The sequence below is a fragment of the Pleurodeles waltl genome, chromosome 2_2, assembly GCF_031143425.1.
Source record: "Pleurodeles waltl isolate 20211129_DDA chromosome 2_2, aPleWal1.hap1.20221129, whole genome shotgun sequence".
Taxonomy (NCBI): Eukaryota; Metazoa; Chordata; class Amphibia; order Caudata; family Salamandridae; genus Pleurodeles; species Pleurodeles waltl.
In genome coordinates this window covers 339,334,448-339,357,603 of record NC_090439.1, presented here as the reverse complement: position 1 = coordinate 339,357,603, position 23,156 = coordinate 339,334,448, and the positions used below count along the sequence as shown (strand labels likewise).

At 42.0% G+C, this 23,156-nt stretch overlaps 1 protein-coding gene across 33 annotated transcripts in view; it reads left to right on the top strand.

Moving 5' to 3' along the window:
• Positions 1-23,156, top strand: part of EPB41L3 (erythrocyte membrane protein band 4.1 like 3) — an 826,134-nt gene that overhangs the window by 287,478 nt on the left and 515,500 nt on the right. The window lies entirely within an intron of this gene.

Below are 23,156 nucleotides of genomic sequence, written 5' to 3'. Positions count from 1 at the left end.
CATAGTTAATTGCACTTTTGCCGGTATCCTAGATAATTGCACTTTTGCCGATAGGCTTCACTACGAGTGAACTGTAGCGGCGCGATCGCGCTCTTTTTTTTCCATTTAATGGGCAAGAAAAGTCCGGTTGGGAGTTTACAACTGCTAATAGCTCTAACTCGGAGAAATACGAAACCCGTTGCATTGCAAATGCTTGTTTTTTTTTTGTATATGGAAATCTTAGTAAATTGTAGCACCTGCTGCTGTATGCCAAAGCTGCCCAGTTTTGATTCCGTCATGTCTGTGCCTTCTATCACCCTACACTTATTTTCTGCCTTTATTTTTTTTAAGTCTGGTGATGAAAAATTAATGCTTGTGCCCAGCACAAGCAACCACTGACTCAAATTAAGCCGCTGGCTACTGCTTTTGACAGTGGCAACTACTAATGCCGCTCGAGTGACCACAGATATGTAGATAAAATATCTGGGTGACCTATAATTGTTAAAATAATAAATATGTGGATCAGCCACTTAATGATGCAGTGTGGCAATTGCGAGCATAAGCCATCACATAACACTAATAGGATACGTTCCGTGAGTAATCTTAGCTGGTTTTTAGTTCAAGGCAATTTTTTTTCTTCACAAACGAATAAATACTAAACCAATACGAAGACAAATCATTCAGTACCACGGGAATAATTTAATCCCCGAGTTTGATTTAATTAACAGTCTCTGAGAGATGGAAGGCTGAGGGCTGCTGCACTCTCTTGAAGGAACGTTCCCCGAGTAACCAGGGTGCCGTTCGTCCTTGGCAGTATGCAGTCAAGGCTGAAGTAACAGACAGAATAAGGCTATTTGTACTTTGCTTTGGCTTGCCTCTTTGCGTACTTGTTTGCAAAAATGAACCCGTATTTCTGCCGATATCAGCGTTACCAGGTCATTGTGCTGCACTTCTGAACAAGTGTCTGTGATGTTCGACTGACTGGGAGATCTGGCCACAAAATGTCGGACACGCGAGGGAAATATTATTGCAAGTTTTTTCCCAGTGCTTATGCTCTGGGGATGTTGTGGATTCTAGCACAGAAAAAAATGTGCAAAATATTTTTTTTATTTCTCTACCAGCAACATCTGTTTATGGAGAGTGCTAATTGAATCTCAAGCTTGCAACGAGCCGTCATTGCTAAAATTTATATTTAGCATCCAACATAGCTCATCTGGTACGGCGATGCAGTCCACAAATCAAAAAAGCTAAAACAACTTTATTTGTGCCTTTGTCAGCTGCACGCGAGGATTCCATACCTTTGATATATGTCATTAATACTTTCACCAGGCACTGCATTTCTGTCACCACACAGTTATGCGCAGTAGCGCTCATGTCGAGGTCAGTCCTTATCTTGATGTGTGGTGATTCTAGCCTAAACGGCCTGTTGATTATGTTGTTGTGAGAAGTTAGGAACCAGACACACCGCTTGGGCATGATGTCTAGTATGCAGGAGGCTTTCTTTTTAAATGCACTAATTTTTAGATGTGCTTCATAGACAGTTGTAGTTGTTTCACCAGCCTTAAATAATTGAAAAAGATTATCAATAAAAAAGTGCATACATGCATGACTTTTGGTCAGCCATTTTTATCCACATGAGGGTGACTGTATTTTGCCTCCTAACTACATGGTTATATCCACCCAAGAAGCAGTACTCTTTAGTGCCAGGGCTCATCATTTACTTTGCCAATGCTTTTTTTGTTTCCATTCTTTATCCTTTTTTGTCATCCTTGTATGTTGTTGCAATGTCTTCAAGTTGGAGTAATTGAAACTCAGTTGTGCCTTTTCTTTGCTCTAGTAACAATTATATTTTCCTGTGATGTGCATTAAAATTTTTAAAAGGTTCTATACTTGTTCTAAGTTCAGCTGTCTTCTAGGAGGTATACTGATGTATTAATTAACATTGTATGTGGTGGTTAATTGTTTTTATATTTAAATTTTTTGTTGCAACCTTGTGGCTGCCACATTAGGCAGCAACATGTTTTCTTTATGTTTGCGAACTAATCTAGCATACAAATATAAAATACCCATTGTACCAGCTTGCCATGGCCAGACGTAATGGCTTTGCCAGTGCTTGTTTCAAAACTACTTTTACATCTGGTGGTTGGGATCTCCATTGTTGAGTGCCATGAGCATCACCTCTTCACTAGGTCTGTCATTTGAGCCGTTACAAGGCAGAGGAAAGACAGCTCTCAGGGACTGGGCGTTCCTATGGCTTGACTCATGGGGCATATTGTTTGGGGTCAAGGGCAACAAGGTTCATGTTTATTTTATCCTTGGGACAAATAGGCCCAACCCCCTGAAGCACAAATCTTGTGGCTTCCAGTTTACAGAGAAGCGAGCTGTCTGCATGTTGAGGTAATATGTGTGTCCAAAAGTTAATGCTCTGTATTTATGGTTTATTAATGAAAAGTCTTCATTATTAGGGTAAGAGCTGTAAATAAATGTTTTAAGGTCACACTGCAATACTGACAGTGGTTCCAGTAAAAAAAAAAAAAAAAGGTGTACACACATGTTTGGAAAGTTTAGCAATATGAGGCTAAGTATAATGCTCCCAGAATGCTCTCTGGTTAGATGAAAATGTTTACAGAAGCTTGTAAGCAAAAATGATGATTATTTGCTTTCAAAATAAAATGTTCAGAAAAAAATGCAAGTAGGTAAGTAATGTTTTGCTACTATGAAATCTTAAGTGTTATTTCTTTGAACCGTCATTTAGTAAAATGTGTTGATGCATGCAAGTATTTCTAAAAGATATTTCTAATGGAAAATCAGTGTGGCCATTTTCAACAAGATTATGGGAAGCATGTAAATAAACAAGCACTGGCAAAGCCAACCGATCCAACATTAATTGTGAAAAAGTTTTTTGTCTCAATGAACACACATTGCCACAAGTGGCATAACAAAGACCCTGTAGCCCCCCTCCAGGGGGCCCCCTCAGCACAACACCTGCCCTTAGTGTGCCTGGAGGTGGGGGGCCTCCATGTTCTTTGCAGGGGGCACTTCTCCAGTTTTGCTACGCTACTGGTTGCCACAGGAGTAACTCGCACTGAACATAACTACTTTGTGTGCTAGTACGCTCCTCGTGGAAGATCAGTATGTGATCACTCACAGTAAAGCCAGCTGATAGAGAGAGAGAAACATAGAAGTATAATAAAAACAAAATGTCTTTGTTAATGCCAGACCTAATTAGGGACCCAATTCTTAAAGAAAGTCACAAACATACATCCATGGTAAATGTCTTTGGATATGTGGCTTTTCCTGAATTCCCAAGAACTTACAGAAGTAGACGAGGCAATCGTACTCCTAGAAAATATTTGTGAACTGTATTTTAGCACTAGCAAATATGCATGTGTAGATTTGCTCATGTGAAAATCTGTTGAGCGATTACAAGTTCACTTTCCCTTCATCCACTTGTTTACCAACCGAGGAAGAACTTCTACTTCTGCCATTGTCAGGAGTAAATTTCCAAACCTTTCTGATAATGGGAAAAGATTAGAGAAGAGCTGGTGAAAATACTTAAAACATGCAAATTAGTAGGTTTGCAGACTCAAAGGCATTCAGGCCCTGGAACTATTACCTACTGCTTCCTTCTGCACCAGTATGTAGATCTGCGGAAAGGTGGGAAAATAAGGAAATTGCCATAGTAAGGATTGAAATTGCAAGTATTCATGCCCTACTATAGTAATAGCTGTGGCATAATTAGAGAGGCCATTATCAGAGCTCTTACATAATGAAATTGCTGCCATAATGTGTCACCACACTACATGCCACCGAAAGGACAAGTAGATTACTTTACAGGCCAAGTAGATTTAAGAAGCAATCTGTCCCATGGACAAGTAGATATTTTATTAAATTCTACACCCCTGAGCACTAATAGCATCAGCGCTTGCCACTGCACACTTAGTACTTCAGTAGCTAGTGCATCCCTGTGCCTTCATCTTGGTTATCAAGAAGGCTGGAGCATGATGTTGTCAAGGCAGCTGATGAAGTACAGCTATTACAGCATGCAGCTCTACAGAGGCCTGTCACTGTGTGATGCTGGTTGGCCTGGGTTAGTGATTTCTGAGTTTGGGGGGGTGCCTGTATCACATCCATCCAACCATTAGTAGCTACTTATTCATTTACTTATCATGAGTGATGGCCTTTGTCTTTGTGTACATTATAGTATTCTCTTTAACAATGGCCAAGTTGGCACTGCCTCCTATTTAAAGAGAGTGCTCTGTTTACTTTCCGACAAAGGACCGTGTTTGCATCTCATATACTGTTCTTGTTTTTCTTCCTGGTTCTTAAAATTTGCATCTGTCACCTTAATCGTGAACCCTACATACACTTTTTAATGTAAAGCTGAGTTGTCTACTCATGAATCTGAAGTCTAGTCAAATTCAATCATGTTTAACTGCCTTTTATGCTTACAAGGTCAGTAGGACAGAGTTAGGTGGCCATAACTGCATAAAACAATGTTCTACCTAAAACAATTTGCATAAAAGCGCCTTATCAATTACTTGTTTTTCTGATTGAAGCAAGAATGAGTCATTCTCTCCATCATGAAAGTATGATACTATTGCATCTTGCTGTTTTTAAGCACACTTCAGTCATTGTGCATCCAAGGTCCCTTACCTTGCATACACGTCCATTTTTACAGGTGGAGCCATTTGAGTTGTTTGCGTGAGGAGGTTGTTAGAGTGAGGAACAGAGTGAGAAGGAGTCATTCTGAATGCAGTGTGCAGGAGGAATGACATGAAAAGCAGATGCCACAGCTAAGCATACAGTTACCTTCATCCATATTTCCAACGTGGAAGAGTCCAGCAACTTAGCATATAGGGATCAAACTGGACAGCCCGCACATGTGGTCTGTACTGAGTAGTCTGTGAATTTGATTAGAAATCCATTGAGGGATACACCACGTCCTATCAAATAATTTAGGAGGACCTGTGAATAAGCACAAATGTTAGTTTGGAGCAGGCTTCTCTGTGTGACTACCACTATCACCCATGGATAATGCCTTCAGTCTCACTCAGGTGTCCAAGATGGGCTAGTTGATCTGCCTTATCACAAAAAGGGATTTCATGGCTGTCAGTAAGCATTTACGTTCCCAACATAGAAACAACACTATTGTGTTGTTGTCTAAATGACATACAAAGACTCACTCTCTAATGCTGTTGGCTTTTACCTGGAATGGGGTAATCGTTACAGAAATTTCCAAGGTATTACTGTGAAGATTAAAATCCAACTGTCTTGAACAAGTACTTCACTAAAGCCAAAGGAAGAGTGTATTCTCTTTTTCTGCTATCAAGAGGAGCAAGCAGAATTGACATTCCCTTGTTCACTTTGGTCCCTTCCAGTCATAATAAAGTCATAATGTAGGGGACGCAGTATCATGTTTTCCATTTAGTTCACAGGAGAGAATGCATACAAGCACCCTGGAGTCTTTTAAGTATTTCATCACAAACAGATTGGACAAACCCTTGCCTCTGTTAATTTTCCTTTTGTCCCATGAAATGGCTTATCCGAGGCTTATCCGACCCTCTTTATGATTTCCTTCCATTTTTAAAAGGACCTAGACTTCTGTTTATTACAGCTTTCAGCCTCCAATTACTGTCATGATTTGTAGCGTCTGGGTACAGGCAGTAGCAGGTTAATGATGCACAGCATTCTAATGAATTCCATACTATTGATTATCCATGGCACAGCTCAGATTTGTTCATTGCATAATTGACCCTCTTAGGTCACAAGTAAAGTGGCTGCATTTGGTGCCTATAGTCTGAGATACATGGAATTATGGCACCACCATGTGCTCGCTGTAAGTATTAGGGGCAGGCCAGATGCATTGACATCATCAATACTTGTTATTGTTAATCTTGTGATTGTTATTAGATTGGTATTATTATATGTTGCATTATTTGCCAGATCCAGAGGGCAAGGCTTCACATAGTCTTAAGATGTGTGGTAACTGGGCATTCATGTGCAAGGTTGCATTCATGTCTTAGGGTTAGAAAAATTGAGATGAGTGATCTTCTTTCACTCCTAAAAATCCTAATAAAAGTGTCAAAGTTCCCTTGATCCCGCAAGCTGGGAGGTGAACTGAGGGGAGTGATCCTCCAGTCCACTTGAGATGAAAAAACTGAAATTGATATTTCTTTTACTGTCACCTGAAGTAACTGTAAATCATTTGCACTAAAACATGAATGAAATGCTGACAGCAATGTGAATACACATAGGCAAAGCCAATCGCCTTGACCTTGGCAAACTTGTGTGATTTTTGTTTTTATTGTGATCATAGGCCCCAAATAAGTAAAACAAGCATTTGCAATGTAGTCAGTCTTGCATTTGTGAAAGGTAGAGCTCTTAGTGTTGAAAATGACAATGTGCACAACACAGTAACAGATTTACCAAAACCATGCACTTCCATTTATCAGCTGCACAAGTGTGAAACCGGCCACTAAGCACAACGGTTTAAAAGTATGCCACTGCTTTCGGAATTATTGTTGCCACAACTAGACAACTTGAAAATGAGTCACCTTGTAGTACTTAGGAAATAGTCGAAGTAGGGGGCTCAGGTTGTGGTTTTTATAGCTCAGCCTGAAGTTGAGACAGCACCAGCACACTGTACTGAGGAGGCCTAGGCTAGCATCGGACAGCCCCTCAATCAGTATATTTGGAAGTGTTGGAGTTGCGAACGTGATGTGATCCAGGCAGATATGCAGCAGTTTAAGCAACGGCTTCATGCACCAATCCACGATCAATGAACAAGAAGGATCCTTATACAAGTGTAAGTAAACCTGCCACCAGAAAACCCGATTGAAAAGCTGGAGCATTTCACAGAGGTCCATGCCACCAGAATGTCAGCATACAATAATAACAAGAAGAAGCAGCCACCAGTTGGGAGGAGGGAGGTGGGGCCATCATGCGCTGTAACAGGAGGAAGTGTGACGTAGTGTCATGGCCAACAAAAAAAGTTCTCTTAGTGAAATCGGCTGGGAGTGAACTCAACACACAAAGGGAGGGATATTTAGAAAAATGCACCAATAAAAAGGAAGCATTTAAGACAAGCACAACAAGGAACGAATGGCAAGAGTAGACGTAGTTAAAAACCCATTGACTGAATACAACATGTCTTGCAGACAGCGCTGCACACTGCCTACACTTAACCTAAAAAAGGAAGCAGTGGCGACCTTGGAAATGTGACCACAGTACACCTCCAATAAATATTTTAAATTAAAATAATTGAATATAATTATAATAGAACATTATGAGTGCTATCTGCAGCAAGATGTACTTTGAACAGGTATCAAACCGTTTTTGTTGAAATGCACATTACAGAAAAATATGTTTTTACTGGTGCAAATAAAAGGTCCTTTCAGCTTTGCATTATTGTACCCTGAAAACATTGTGTAAACACACAAGGATGACTAAAAAAATAAAAAGGTTAAAATAGGGAAGGAAATAGGCATTTGCAAAGTAAAGTATTGGCCAGGGCTACTGGTATTATGTGATTTTACAGCTATTACGTTTTCTGCCTTAGTATTCATTTGTAGCTAATGTTCCATAATCCATAGTCCATCATTTGTAGCTATTGCTCCATAATCCATCCCCTGATGCATAATCTGCATATTTGTTTTACAAAAAAGCTTTTCTAGCTCAAATCAATAATCACTAAGGTTGTGGTGACACCTGTTGCTGCCTAGTTGTAGGCCCTTTGTAAAGGCGACCAGTGACCTTTCTGGTGCATGTTCCTGTATTTGAGTGTCAAAGTAGTACTGATGAGGTGAAACCTTTACCCAGGTAGTGTTGACGTGTAAAAATGACAAAAGTATGAGGTAGTACTATCACAAAATCACTGCTCAAATGGCATTTTCTTGCTGCTTAATTTGGTCTTCCCATAATGCATAATTTGGTCCATCCCTACCCCATAATCCCAGTGATCCTGGTATTGGTCAACCAGCCCCAGCACAGAAGTGTATTTCTTTGAAGGCAATGTGCACATGTTATGAGGAAAAATGGAATCACTCACAGTTAAGAGAGCCAATGACTGAAGGGACCTAACCTGCTGCTCATTGCTATACGTTTGGTGGGCAGAAATAAAATGTAAATGACAGTTGTACAGTCCAATGTACGAAGGGGGTTCACCCAAAACCTGTCTATGTAGGTTATACATGTATGTATTTTTTATTTATTATTTTCTTTATTACACGAGGCTGGCAAGACCGCAAAGCTTTCTGTACCCCAGATCTAAAGACGTTGTATAAATGTGTTTTTGTGAGCAGCAGGATCAACAGTCAGTCTAAGGTTTTCCTAGGCACCTGTCTATGCTTCTTCACAGCTGTCTGTGTAGCTCCTGGTAGTGTGGCACAGAGGCACGGTGCTTACATTATCTGCTTATTTGTTTCCTCATAAAGAGGCAAACTACCTGGATTCTAATTGAAAATGTCACATCATTTCTCTTTCACCTGTAGCAGGCTAGTGCAAATGCCTTGTATGGAAGATCTATTCATAAAAAATATTGAAGTTTGTTCAATTCTTGAAAAGTTTTCCTCTGGACACCAGACTAGTTGGCTGCATGCAGACCTCAGGGAAGCTCCTTCTCCATGTCACGTCATTAAAAATCTGGGCATTAAATTGGACCAGGAACTTTCCAAGGAGAATCACATTGTTGCAACTTGCGGCAACAGTTTTGTGACTATGAGACTTCTGAGGAAAGTCTTTGCTTGCCTACCATCCTCTACCAGGAAAACACTCATCCAAACCTTGGTTATAAGCCACCTGGATTACAGTAATGCCTTGTTCATGACACTTAATGGCGCCTTACTGTCTATGCTCCAAGCGGTGCAAAATACGGCTGACCACCTAGTCTGTATTCTTCCTTCAGGCTGAACCTTGGCTCCTATTCTGAGAGATCTTCTTTGGTTCCCCGTCCGAAAGTGTATCCTGTTTAAGATCTGTTGCCTCACCCACAAGTCCTTGATGGGCAATGCCCCTCTCTACTGAAATGATAAATCGCATCGGTGGCAGCCTCCCCGCACTTTAAGATTTAGAGATGAGAAGTGTCTGATTGTCCTCCATGTTTTCACTGTGAAATAGGTGGTAGAGCTTTCCTCCTTATGGCCTTTACTGCCTTGAATCAACTGCCTCTCCATCTGTATTGTGCTGATTTCACCAAATTCAATAAAATGTTGAAAATGGGGCAGTTTTAGTCTTTAGTTATTTGTTTTGTGTTGGCCGAGATATACCTTATGGTATGATTATTTGATCTTTATCAAGTGATACTATTATTATTTTTTATTATTATTTAATGTATTCCCCAGTAGCTAAAGGAAGTGAATTGTAAGCCAATATTGAGGGCAAGCAGGCTGGTGTTTCCTCTTTCCTCTTGTTCTGTCAACCTAAAGATAAGACCCTATGCTGCCTGCTTAATACAGAAATAATGATTTACTGCTTCTGTTGACAATCAACAGACTAAATGCATGTGAGGGTTGCAGTGAACTAAATTACTTGCCATAATGTCCACAATTTGTTATCATTAGACTTTTCAGTGCACCTTGGCTGCAAGTTTTAGAACAAATGGCTGCAGGCTTTTGAGGTTTCTTCATCACTCAAAATAGACACTAACTAAATGTCTAAATGTGATGGTCTAGTATGCAGAGTTCTAGCAAGATATTTGAATGCCTGAGTGTTCAGGATCTCTTCCAGGTTTACAGGTTTGCGACCGCTTTAATGCTTACATTAATTCCCAGCTCTGTATAGCTTTCATTGGCACAGTCCCATAGCTATATTTTATAAGGCAGTTGATTTGGCTTTTCATGCTTTTTGTAAAAACTACTAGTTAGACATTTACACAATAATTCATATTTTGGACGATGATTCCCGAAGGCTGTTTCCATATTTTTTTTGTGTAGACTACACACATTTGTCACCATTGTGATGTCTCATCTTTATGTCCACAAAAACCTGATGGCAAAGGTCTGGGATGTCATAGCACATACGTGCCACTCACCCTAGAGATTCTTTTACTGAGCCAATCCACTGACCTGGTCTGTCTATCTTAAGGACAGGCAGTGAAAACAATAACTGAGGTGCAGTGTGCCAGCAGAGCCTGTACCAAACGTGCATCTTCCATTTTGATGGTTTTAATTTTGTTGTGCGTAGGATGTTCCAGTACGAAAGCCTGCAGTGGAATATCACTTGAGTCTGTAGAAAAGTTTCTTAACATTACCAGAAAAAAAGGCTCTACTTTTTTGCCAGCGTAATTTTTTTTAACATAGTACACTTTCTTAATCAAAGCAAGCACTCCTTAATATAACTTGAGTCACACAACTCACCATTGCCTTGGGTGGTATGCTTATATAGCCTAGGTACTGGGTTGACAAAAAAAAGGGACCAAGGCGCCTGCAGATACTTATTCACCCAAGATCACACACTTGGCATAGTATGGAAACACTAATGGGTACTGCTATGTTCTCATTCCAAAGCCAGCATTCTGGCCAGATGAACTCTCTTCTCCTCCAGTTATGTTTACTCTCCTACTTTTGTTTCCGCTCAAGACCAGCCAATAATTGTGCTGATTCACAAAGGCATTTGAGTGTGGGGAGTAGATCTGTGGTGGTAATCTTTTATGTATTGTCACATTCCTTTGTGAATTGTTCCCAAAAGATCTAACTCAATGTAAGTAAAAGTGCATAGCAGTCTTTTCTATTTGTACTAAGTCTAAAGGAATATTCCTGAATATTCCCATAACAAATAATGAGCACGTGACCACGCCCTGTGTGTGCCTACAAAATCACCCATCATTTCACACAATACATTAACTTTGATAATGCTTGTTTTAATATAATGTTTAGTAATGTTTTTTTCTGCCAGTATGAAGGTTCCTAAATTGGAGCGATAAAGAACTAATGTTAAAAGAGGAGAAGGTCAAGTGGGGAACTCTAGATTAGAACCAAGATCTTCTAGTTCCAAAGTTAGCCATCTCTCCTCTTGTCCTTCTCTATATTTTTCCTTCCTCCCGATCAGCACCCTTGCCCCTCCGAGATTGACCTCATTTCTCTTCCCCTTTCTCCCGTTCTTATTTTATCATGCCCTTCCACTGCTTCCTCTCCCCATTCCTTTTCCATCTGCTCATCTGCCTTTCTTGCTTCTTACCTTTTTCATTTCCCTTATCTTGCTCCTCCCTATCATGCAACATTCCATAAGAAAATGAGAAAGTGGTTAGTTTTCTAAAACATATCACTAGCTCATAAAATGGTCCTCTTTGTTTATGCACCTGCGGCAGCGATGCATATATAATTGTTTGACTCATTAGAATAGATTCTGGTGGACCATTTTAGACTTTCACCATTCCGCAGTGACTACCATATGGACAGCTGTCTCGGGTAATTAAAGTAACAATTTTTAATAATCCCTTAGAGATTAGTGCAGAGATTTCCATCATATTTATGTATGCAGTATTTTTCACTTTGTGGAAAACTGCATACTTGCATTTCACATATCTAAGTTCTCAATGACACCTCTGTCATGGCTTTCCTTGAGAACTCCTAGAATAGTTGTGGATCCCCCAAAAGTCTTAAAGTTATTGCAAACGTAGGCGACGTACTGCTGTAGCAATGTCTGGAATTCCACAACCAGAGGTTTGTGAATCAGACCTCAGTGTTATATTGTGTTCACAATTTCATTCATAAAAATATGGTTCCTTGCCTTCGATTGCTAGTTACGTCCTGGCAGACTACGGCACAGCAGTGGCAAACAAAAAATAATCAGGGTAGCAAATATGGGTAGAGAAGGAGGTACAGTCACGAACCATCTCTTGGCTTTCTATAAGTACCAGACTAATTAGCACTTTTCACAAAGTGTCCCCAGTATATGCTTTTTGGGACCAGGATGATAAAATCCAGTTGATCAGTTGTTTGTCTCGGAGCTTTACAATATTTTATCATTATGTGCCCTGTTACAGAGACCAAAACCAAATGGTTAAACGCCTCCAAGGAAGACTTTCATATGAAAATTACTCTTATGTTCATTAACTGCTACACAAGGGATGACACTTAATGGGCAGAAAGCACCCATGATATAATCCACTCATTTCCCCTCAAAAGAAGGATACCCCATTGCCAGTCCGACCTTCATGTATTTCACTAGACTGTTTATGAAGGTTTACTTTTCTCTGTGACTCAATAGAGTAGTTGTTTGATAAATCGCGCGAGCAGTTTCTAAATTTATTGGATAGCAGTGTCTCCACCTTTGCATTGTTACCCAAGATGCGCAGGAAAGGTGCTTGTGACACATAACGTTTTAACTTCTTAATCCTTGTCATGCATTAATAGAAAAAAGAACATATCTGAATAGTTCGGCATTCGAGTTTTTAATTGTTTTTCAAAGCACATTCCCTGTGTGTGATTTGCTCGTCAGTTTTGGAATTTAATCATGTGTTCATTGAATGGGGTGCCAAGTTTTTGTGTTTTCAAAGGTCAGTCATCCAAGAAGAGATAGTTTACCTCACAGAGGATTGAGTGTTCGATAAATATATTACAGAGGGCAACCTTTCTTCTTTCTTTGACCTTTACGTTACTTACATTAATAAAGATGTCTTGAGGTTCCCTTGACGCCTATTCTTCTGCTTTCATCCTGGTGCCGTATAGTTACAATTTCAAGCTCTGTGTTTTATTAATGTAATTATTGAGCACATTTTGCATGAAACACGCTGTCTCTCCACCTGTCTCTCTGTCTCTTGTTCTACGACTGTCTGTCTATCTCAGTGTGTTTCCCTGTTATTAGAAGCGTTGTGATTGTTTGCTTTAAATGGTCACTTCCATTCAGCACCTATTCTATCGGTAGGACCAGAGTCATTCTAGCGAAAGACATGTTCGATTTTATTCAAGCAGGAGCGTCGACATTAAAGACCTGCAGCTTGCAGATAAGGGCTCTGACTTGTATACATTGACATTATGAACCATTTTTGAAGGAATGGGCAGACTGACAGATAACGAATTATTGCCTTTTAAGGTGTCCTCGCAATCTGATATGATTTCCTTCTGCTGGAGTCTTGACTGAGAAGTAGCCGACCCCTAGTGTTGTTCTCGCGTGCTGCTGCTTAATTCAGATGTCCACGAAATATTACACAGAAAATGCTAATTCTTCTACAAAGGTGACAGTCAATCAAAGTAGGAGACCTTTGGAAGCGGGCAGAGCTGACTTGAATGCATAAGAGATCTCTTTTGTGATCTTCACTGCATAGGTATGTTTGTACGTGGCTTTAACTAGGAGGCTGTACTGCACACTCTTTGGAAGTGATGATGAATGGATTGTGCTAGTTTGATTTGTCAGCGTTTCCGATGTGCATCCCCTGAGAGGCGGAGAGCGCGTGAACACAGAATGCCTTAGAGCATGGGTACTCACAAACTTTTTCTCGGGGGCCAAAATTCCAGTATGGTTTGCGGCCGAGGGCCGCACTGAAGTGACTGCGGGGGTGGGGGGGGCGGGGCTTATAGGGGGCACAACCACCCGCCCCCTTTTTCAAAACATTGCTAAACAATGCTGCATTTTGAATCCAGGTATAACTACAAACCTACCCCAGTAACACACACAGTGCACACACACACAGCGCCATCTGCACACAGTGCCATCTGCTCTCACCCCTACCCTAGTAACACACAAAGCACACACACACAGCGCCATCTGCTCTCACCCCTACACCAGTAACACACACAGCGCCGTCTGCACACAGCGCCATCTGCTCTCACCCCTACCCCAGTAACACACACAGCGCACACACACAGCGCCATCTGCTCTCACCCCTACCCCAGTAACACACACACAGCGCACACACACAGCGCCATCTGCTCTCACCTCTACCCCAGTAACACACACAGCGCACACACACAGCGCCATCTGCTCTCACCCCTACCCCAGTAACACACACACAGCGCACACACACAGCGCCATCTGCTCTCACCCCTACCCCAGTAACACACACAGCGCACATACACAGCGCCATCTGCTCTCACCACTACCCCAGTAACACACACACAGCGCACACACACAGCGCCATCTGCTCTCACCCCTACCCCAGTAACACACACAGTGCACACAGCGCCATCTGCTCTCACCCCTACCCCAGTAACACACACACAGTGCACACACACAGCGCCATCTGCTCTCACCTCTACCCCAGTAACACACACAGGGCCATCTGCTCTCACCCCTACCCCAGTAACACACACACAGTGCACACACACAGCGCCATCTGCTCTCACCCCTACCCCAGTAACACACACAGCGCACACACACAGCGCCATCTGCTCTCACCCCTACCCCTACCCCAGTAACACACACACAGCGCACACACACAGCGCCATCTGCTCCCACCTCTACCCCAGTAACACACACACAGCGCACACACACAGCACCATCTGCTCTCACCCCTACCCCAGTAACACACACACAGCGCCATCTGCTCTCACCCCTACCCCAGTAACACACACAACGCACACACACAGCGCCATCTGCTCTCACCCCTACCCCAGTAACACACACACAGCGCACACACACTGCGCCATCTGCTCTCACCCCTACCCCAGTAACACACACACTACATTAGAAACAAATAAATAAATAACCAAAGAGCCTTACCTGCCTTAATAAAGCACTGTAAAAATGCCACAAATGTACAACGGCACGGCAGGCGGGCGGGCGGGCGGCAGACGTTGAGACGGTGACAGGAAGCAGAGAAAAAAAACCCGTAAAAGTTAGCTGCAAGCGCTAACTTTTAAGGGGCTTTGGCTTCCCACCACTAGCCAGGATCGTCATGGAAACGCCATAACTAATGGCCGCCGTAGGTAAACATAGAGGAGGGCCGCGGGAGCATGCGCGAAGTAGCCACTATTGCGCATGCTCCTGCGGCCCTCTTCTATGTTTATGTACTGTGGCCATTATTATATGGTGTTTCTCAGACGTGTCCGCGGGCCGCCTAGATAGGTCCGTGGGGCCGCTGGCGGCCCGCGGGCCATACTTTGAGTAACGTCGCCTTAGAGTATTCCACATGCTACGGTCACAGCACAGCCCTAATATGTCCTATCTTTGATCGGCAGCATGACGTCATTGTTTTAAGCATAGGTTGTTAGTGAGTTGGCTTGGGGTGTGCATCACCCACGTAAACGTCTGTTTTGTATGAAGGATCATAAAATGTAAGGGAAGGAGTTGGAAACAGATTACATTAAAGTAAAAGGGGGTCGGTGGCTGTTTTTGTTGAGGGGAAGTTATGCAACTGCCGGCCTTTACTAGGATAGCATTCTCTTGCCTCATTCTCTGTACTGTTTCCACGTTATGATGATGATCATTATACAATCAAGAGTGTGATGGGAAATTGAGGCAATATCTTTTGGAAAGATTAGCTTTTTTGTTTACTTAAGTGTTAATCCCAAAATATTGCTTGGGCACAGCTTCTTTATTTCTGCTTTGCAAAGTGGTTTAGAATTATTTGTTCAGTTGCGATCTTTAATGCACAGATAAGTTTAAGGCTGAAAATGGTGTACTCTTAAAAAAAAAGAGTAATCTGATTGCTAATTGAGAATGCATACATGTAATCCCAAAACGAGAGGTGTGTGCCCGACGTTCCTTTTTGAACTGATAAAATAAGATTCTTCCCATCAAAACTGTCTTATTACTATAGATTTCAAACTTATAATAAATATAAATCATATTTAAAAAACCTGTTGTTTGTCGAACAGGAGCAGTTGCTGAAACCGTTTTATGACTAAAGTCTAACCATAGCAGACAGTGTTTAATAATAACAAAATAATTAACCGTGACAGTAAGTCTTATAAAGTATTAGTAGTAACAGTGGACATATCAACGTATGGAGGGCCCTGAGCTGTTCACCTATCGTCCAGAAGGAAGGCACAGCTCCCACTGTGGTCCTCCGCTTTTCTCGACAGGCAATCCACGGCCTGTATTAAAAGTTCATTCACCTTAAACTTGAAACATACCTGCCTCGACAGCTAAGGTGGCACCTTGATTACAGTTCAGTGTACCAAAAGAGGTGTCTGCATGGTGCAACTTGTTTGGTTTAGACTGCTGAGCTCTAGAACATCTTTTTAATGTATCAAGGAAGCTCGCAGCTCACTACAAATTCTGAAGAGTGATACAGACATTTCTCTTTCAGCACCCTTCCTGCATTAACCAGGTCATAATCTTATTGATGACCAGAAATGTAACTGGTACTGGAACGTTTTAAAAAGGAACACCTGCCTCGTGAAACCCAATTTCAGTAGTCATGAATACTAGGTGTGAGAAAGTTCTAATTCCCAAAGACTGATCCAGTAAATGTATTGACTCTAAATTCCATTGGAATACACACACACACCTGCGAGATGTGCCTAGTTCATAGTAACTAGAAGAGAGCATCCCTTAATTCCTCATTCACAGCATCTAAGGCTTTCTACATTGGTCACTCAACACTCTGCCAACCAAGTGTACAAACACTGACTTGCTGAAAATGGCTAAGAATTGCACTGCTCTTTGGAGAACTTACCAGTAGTAGCAAGCACTGCAAGAATGTTCGGTGTGATACAATCAACCAGGTTGGTGTATTAAAATTCTGTAACTTATTTACAACATTCAACAAAATTAAAAACATATTTTGTTCTGATGGGAGACTTGCTAAAGTGAGAGACACAAACGGCCCTATGCCAATTTGATGACCCTGCTTACATCTTCCCTCAGAAATGTTTATTTTCAAAAAGAAGATTTAATTAGCAGGTGCACTGGTTAGTTTTCTTGTACACAGTGCAAGCAGAGTATCAAGAGGATGGTCTCTGTCATCGAATAAACACAATACAGCACAATCTAATGGATGAATGTTTCAGACATGGCTTTGACCTTTATTTCTTCCATCTATGCACTCCATGATCCGTTGCCCTGAACCCCCATGTTATCCCTGGGGTTCTGGTTTTCCGGATCATGTGTGGTTATCCTTTTGCTTTTCTATGCATGTGCTTTCAGCAAAGCGTGTTATTTACCACCGACCTTGCAGCACTTGAGAAGTGCTCTTTTTATCTACTTTTTCATCGGTTAATCTCTTGATGCAGAAATTATTTTGTAATATATCATGTCTAGGTTTGCTTAGCTTTTTCTCAATATTCCATGATACCTACGTTCCCCCTTTCCACAGGCTATCAGATTTGCTGAATTGTTCCCTCATCAGCTGTTTTCCTCTTGCACTTCATACCCTAATTTTCTGTGTTTCGCCTCTTTGTTGCTCTTACTCAGTACATAAATCTATCTCATTCGAGATATGTTCGTTTTTGATACAGAATTTCTTCACTGTCTCACTGGCTGAGAAATTGCATCCTGTCATTAAGGAGAATAAAACAGTTACACAACAAAAAGTAACATAAAATCCATACATTTCCAAATTTCCACTAGATTTTGTGAAAAGTTTGAAAAGAACATTTTGAGCCTGTGTATGATTATTTTCAAAACATGTATAATCGTTTGGAATGTGTCTTTGATTCAATCATAACACAAGATGGCATAAGGGCACACAGAGGCTAATTGATAGGCCAAAGATGCCCACACTCTTAAGTTGCAGCCTACCAGACAGTGCAGCTGTCTGTTTTGCTAAAGACATCTTGGGGACTTTCAGAAAGTTGACTAGGAATGCATTCCGGTCGTTGATTACCATTGGTTTTGTGGTTTGTAACTCACAGTTTCTGGCTTTCCATTTGCTGACTTTATTTGCTTTAGGCTCTCCATTTTCAGTTTGTCCCTCCTGTTGTCTCAATCATGTTTACTGAATCCTTCCACGAACTGGCTTTTTGTGAGCACGTCTTTAAATTTTGTTCTTATCTCGTCATATTTGCTGTGTATTCAAAGACCGAGGTCAAATGTCCGACGCTGTCTTCCAAGGGTACCTGACTTCAAAGTGAGAGGATTTATGTGACAATGTTTCTGGATACTGTGGGTATTAAAGAGTTTTCTTCTAGCACATAACATTTAAACGAACTGTAGACGTATTTCAGAAATATCAGAATTATGATCACGCAAATGAAGCACACTTTTTTGTTATTTCTGAATTGTGTGGGAAACACATGCTTTAATATGATTAAAACAAATCATTAAACTAGGAGGTACACTTTCTACACATTTTCGTCTGTGTATTGTATAGTTGTATTAGTAAACCTGCATGTCTGTGCAAATGTAATGGTAATTTCAATCGAAAATGTGTTGTCTGTGATTGCAGTGTGATACCACACCATGAATACTCTTCTCTTGGCTCCACTCCACTGTACCCTGCACCACTCAACTTAAACCACTCCACTGCTCCACTGTACACCACTGCAGTCTAGGCCACATCAATCTACTCTGCATAACTCCACTCTGTACCACTGTACTTTACACCACTATGCAACACTGTAGTCTTATGCCGCTGCACTCTATGCCAATGCAACCTATTCTAGTGCACTTTACTCTGTAACACTCAACTCTATGACACTGGACTCTTCGTCACTCTATTCTACACCACTGCACTCTTGACCACTGCACTCTACACCGCTCCAGTCAAGGCCACACCAATCTACACTGCACAACTGCACTCTGTGACACTGTACTTTACTCCACTCTGCATCACTACACTCTGTGTACCACTGCACTCTATGCCAATACGCTCCCACCACTGCACTTTACTCTGTAACATGCCTCAGCACTCTATGCCAAGCCATTATACATCACTCAAATGTACTCTGCACTACGGCACTATGCCACTGCACTCTATACCACTTAAATCTACACCATTACACTCTATGCCCCTCTACTCAACTGCACTCTACCCTGCACTCTACTCTTAAACAATCTACTGTACGCCACTGCACTTTACCCCACTCTAATATTAACCACTGCACTCTACGCCAATGCACTCTGCACTATTGCACTCTATCTCACTGCATTCTATGCCACTGCACTCTACTCTGCATCACTATACTCTGTGCTACTGGTCCCTACGCCTCTCTACTCCACTCTTCACCACTGCACTCTGGCACTCTACTGAGCCACAGTGGACTCTCCTCCACTCAACTCTACAACACCCTACCCTGCACTACTCCACTCTATACCACTGCACTCTGTGGCTCTATACTCTGTTCTGCACCACTCTGTGATACTCTGCTCTGCACCACTCCACACCACTTCTCTCTAAGCCTTTCCACTCTACTCTCCACTCTACGCCTCTGCACTTTATGCCACTTGACTCTACTATGTGCTACTGCCCTCTGCATTACTCTACTCTATGTCACTCCACTCTGTACCACTCTACGCTACACCACTGCACACTATGCCATTGTACTCTCTTCTGCGCTGCTCTCCCCTGCACTGCTGTACTCTTCACCACTCTGTTCTGCACCACTCTACTCTTCGTCACTCCATGCTGCGCCACTCCACTCTACACCACTCGTTGCTACTATGCACCACATTAATCTGTGCCACAGCATTCGGACGCTGCATTGTACGCCGCTGAATACAGTGTCACTGCACTCGGTGCCACTGCACTCTATGCCACTCTACTCTGCAGCACTCTACACCAGTGTACTGTACACCAGTCCACTCTGTGCCACTCCAGTTTACGCCACTCTATGGTGCTTCACACTTTGCCACTCCAATACACAGCACTCTCTGCCACTCTACTGTACTCTACATCACTCTACTCCGCTCTTCAGCATTCTACTCTACGACATTCCAAGCCATTATCTTTTGTGCCACTAATTTTTAGCCATGCTGAACTGCAATCACGCTGGTGAACAACATGGCTAAAACCATTTGTAAATCCGATAGCTTTTGCAAAGGCGAGACCTATTGGCTTTGCCAGTGCTTGTTTTCAAAGTAATGCAAATTTAATGCTAATCTCTGTAAATTAACACATTTACAGATTAATCAGTGAGAGAGTTAATTCAGCATGAAAAGGAGAGAATGAGAAGGATAATCAGTACTGGAGACGTGCTTCATATAAAAAAAAGCACATTGCCTGTCGCCCCAGATTATTAATGTCCATGACAATGACTTTAGGCGTAACTATAGGAATGAAATACTTCACATGCAAGGACAGCCTACAATCCTGCGCTTGTTCAACTTTTTTTAGTGAACTCTTAAAGTTTCTCCCCTAGTAGACTCAAAAGTCTGTAAGGCCACTCAAAGAGACCCATTAATTACTTACATTTTCCAGGAGAGCACCAGAATCTTCTGGCCCACTTTGGGCTTATTTATGGCAAATTCTAGGATCAGGGCCACAGACAATTTTGCCTGTCCCTTCAGGTGAGAAGTGGTCCCGGCCGCCTTCATATAGCCATCAAACTACCTCCTAATTAGTGCCGCTATGTTTCCCTAGTGTGTTTCATGTTACTTTTGTGGTTTTATTTTAGTTTTTTGTTAATGGGTCACCAGTTGTGCCTTTGGTAGTTCTGGTTGATTTAGCAATTTTTGTGAACATAAATACTTGAGCCTTCATTTCCCCATGTTTTGGGGTGAGCCTTGTTTAGCAACAGAGACACGTGCCCTGGAGTGTTTGGCAATGCTCTTTGGAATCCAGAACTGTGCATTTGATGTCTGCCTTGCAAAATTCTGCCAATAATGTCATCACAAATCCAAATGGCTTGTGCTGGCTGAGATTTCAAGCTTCTGTAAAGGTAATTTATTTGGTCCTGGCTTTTCACCAGTGCTCCTAAATGTGTTTGAAAAGAAGCTCGGTTACTACTGCATAAGGATTCCTTCAAAGCAACAAGCACGCTAGATCTTGGAAAAGCCCAGGACATAGAGAAGCCCTGTTATTGCAACCTGCTTTTTAGGTAGAGGAGATTGCGCTGTCTGGCATGGCAAAACTAAGATGCCTGACAGGACAAAAGAGCATGTTTTAGCAAGTGGAAACTTGTGTGGAGGTACATCTCGAGGATGTGAGTAGCCAAAAGACATGAGAATTTTGCAGCCCAGCTGGCCAGAATGGGACTTGAAGCATATGTTTGAGTCAAGAGGATTTAGGGCCTTCAGACTGTGTTCCAGGAATGTGTGCGCATCATCTCCAGTCTACTTAGTACCTTTCCTGTCTTTGTGACAGTATTTACATACCCTAGAGGAATATACAGGGTACTGTTTTTTGGCTATGGCTGGTAACTTTGACTCTAGAATCATGTCAACCATCTGGGTAAGATTTAAGAATGCAGATATACTGTGTTTTGGAGTCATGGTTGCATCAAAGCTCAAGATCCACTTTCTGTCTTTATGAATGTATGTGAAATTGACACAAAAGCTCTCCATTGGTCCCTAGAGGTGTCCACACGATCCAGAAATCTGAGACTAAATGGTTTGCTTCTAGATGCTGGCTTGTGAACTATTGTAACCCACTTCAAGCAGTAGGAGCCTCCACCCTAAACACTGACTCCCAAACCATCTATGGCTTTGAAATGTTTCCTGTGTCTACGACACAGGCCACCAGAGTCTGGCGGTGCTGTTAACCGGACTTTTGGTAGTCACTTGGTGAACTTTAATCTAAAAAGCTTGCATGATACTTAGGCAGGTTCACAGTAGCACATGCCCAAAGCCTCTAGTTGTTTTTCTTTCACACATGCCTTTCAAGTATGTAGGCAAAAGTTCAGGTGATTGACAATTGCTGATGTCAAGTAGTTGCTTTGTATTTAACTCCACTGACCGAATGTCCAGTACTTGTAAAAATTGCCATAGTAACAGACATGACTTTGAGGATTCCTGAACCAAGTTGAGAACCACTGACCTCCCTGCACATGCCCCATCCCACCCACATAGCATAACTTTGCCCATAGGCCCCAATGTTATTTGATCTATAACACCAAATCCCTAAAATTCAACCATTGTGATGGGCTTGTGTTAGACCTGGCATCCTTAGGGTGGTTTGACCTCAGACTTTTTGCCTTTATCTTCTGTTTTGTTGCTGTATGTTTTTGTTGGCCTGATTCTGAGCACTTTACTACTGCTGATCAGTGCTAATGTGCATGTGTTTTTCCCCTAAAACATGGTAGCATTAGTGTAACAATTGGCATATTTAATTTACATATGTAAGTCCCTTGTAAAATAGTACACCATATACCCAGGGCCTGTAAATTAAATCTCACTCATGGGCCTTCAGCACTGATTGTGCCACCCACATGACTAGATCTGTTAACATGTCTCAGGGCTGCCTCTACAGAGCCCATGTGTGCAGTCTCACTGCAACCCCGACTTTGCATTTAAAACTCCTTGCCATTCCTTAAACACCCCCTTTTTCTTACATTTAAGTCAACCCTATAGTAGGCCCTAGGTTGCCTGTAGGGCAGGGTGCCAAGTTGGCAAAAGTCAGGGTATATACTTTTAAGCTCTCATGTCCTGGTAATAAAAAAACTCCACAGAATTGTTTTCCATTACTGCGAGGCCTGCCCCTCTCATTGGCCAGCATTAGGAATTCCTTATATTCCCTTTAAGCTATAATTCCTGATCTGAGAGGAGTAGTTTCACCATGTTTTGTACCATTGGAATGCTAATAATAAATCCTCTTCACTGGTAAAGACGGATTTATTATTACTATTTTAGAAACACCTCTTTTAGAAAGTAGGCATAGTTTTGCACTCACTGCCCTGTGTGCCTTCAGCCTATATCCAGTAACGTGTTGCTTGAGCCAGGTGATAGCTACACTTGTGCATTTCCTTTCAAACACCCACAACTTAGGAAGTTTTCCTACATCTGCATGCATGTGCATACTGATGGGTCTTCCTGGGTAGGAGGTTGGGAAGGGCTCACACCTACACCTCACAGGGTACTGTCTAGAGTCCACAAAAATGCCAGATTACCTCCCACTGATAGTCTGGAGCCAGACCTCACCAGAAAGGGGAACCTGTGCACTTCACAATAACTCTTTGGAGTCTCCCCCCACACCAAAGGCACTTCCTAGTGTAAGTACTGGGCCCCTGACCCCCTAAAAACAGTATACTCTTGGACTCAAGAAAATGCTGCTGGAATGAGGACTGCTATCTGCCAGGATTGCCACTGTGCCAGGATTGACTGCTCTCTGGAACTGCTGCCCTGCTTTGCTGTGCCACCCTGCTGCCTGCTGATCTCTGCCCAGCAGCCCCGACTCATCCATTAAAACCCATGGTGACTCC